Below are 1,596 nucleotides of genomic sequence, written 5' to 3'. Positions count from 1 at the left end.
AACATTGATGGTAGTCTGGCAGTACTCCCACGGGCCTGAGGTGTTGGTGGCCACGACATGAGGCAACGCTGCCATGGGAAAGTGGAGGGAAAGAGTGGGAAGGACTGCATCTTGTGGTTTGAGTGCCAGTTCAACGGCAGTACAATAGAACAATAGGTAGACTTCTAAGGCTTTTTGGCTCCCGGAGAGCACTTCCGGACATGCCTGGGGTCTGGAGAACTCACCACCCAGAAGGGAAGAACACAGGCATGACTGGCTTTCCCACTTACTGACTGTAGAGCCCCAGAGCCTCAAAGAGCATAGGTCATAGCCAGGGAGTGGTTACAGCAGAACTTGAGTGAGACCCAGTGCTGTGCAGGATTCAGGTCTGACCCAGCACAGTCCTAGGAGTGGTGACCACAGGGCTGCTTGTGTCACTCCACCCTCAACTCCAGGGGAGAGGTAGGGTCGATTAATGGGTACATAAAAAGAGAAAAAATGAATAAAAACTAGTATTTGATAGCACAACAAGTTACTATAGTCAATAATAATTTAATTGTACATTTTTTAAAAAACTAATAGGGTATAATTGGATTGTTTATAACACAAAGGATAAATGTGTGAGGGGATTGATCCTCCATTTTACATGATGTGATTCTTACACATTGCATGCCTGTGGCAGAACATGTCTTGGACCCCATAAATATATATACCTACTATGTACCCACAAACATTAAAACTTAAAGTGTAAAAGGAATTTCAATAACCCAATTTTAAAATGGGCAACGAATCTGAAAAAAAATTCCTCCAAACAAGACATATGTGATTGCCGACTTGGGGTATCAAATTGACTGTAATTTTTATCATACTTCTGGGGTACATGTGCAGAATGTACAGGTTTATTACTTAGTTATACACGTGCCATGGTGGTTTGCTGAACCCATCAACCTATCATCTACATTAGATATTTTTCCTAATGCTATCCCTCCCATAGCCCCCTACCCGCTGACAGGCCCCAGTGTGTGATGTTCCCCTCCCCGTGTCCATGCATTCTCATTGTTCAACACCCACTTATGAGTGAGAACATGCAGTGTTTGGCTTTCTGTTCTTGTCTCAGTTTGCTGAGAATGATGGTTTCCAGCTTCAACCATGTGCCTGCAAAGGACATGAACTCAACCTTTTTTATGGCTGCATAATATTCCATGGTGTATATGTGCCACATTTTCTTTATCCAGTCTATCATTGATGGGCATTTGGGTTGGTTCCAAGTATTTGCTATTGTGAACAGTGCCACAATAAACATACGTGTGCAGTCTTTATAATAGAATGACTTAAAATCCTTTGGGTATATGCCCAGTAATGGGATTGCTGGGTCAAATGGTATTTCTAGTTCCAGATCATTGAGGAATCACCACACTGTCTTCCACAATGGTTGAACTAATTTGCACTCCCACCAACAGTGTCAAAGTGTTCCTATTTCTCCACATCCTCCCCAGCATCTGTCTCCTGATTTTTTAATGATCACAATTCTAACTGTCGTGAGTTAGCATCTCAATGTGGTTTTGATTTGCATTTCTCTAATGACCAGTAATGATGAGTTGTTTTTTTTTTTTTTTA

This window comes from Cebus imitator, unplaced genomic scaffold (assembly GCF_001604975.1).
Source record: "Cebus imitator isolate Cc_AM_T3 unplaced genomic scaffold, Cebus_imitator-1.0 Scaffold119, whole genome shotgun sequence".
In the NCBI taxonomy this organism is placed as follows: domain Eukaryota; kingdom Metazoa; phylum Chordata; class Mammalia; order Primates; family Cebidae; genus Cebus; species Cebus imitator.
Note: the sequence above shows the minus strand (reverse complement) of the source record.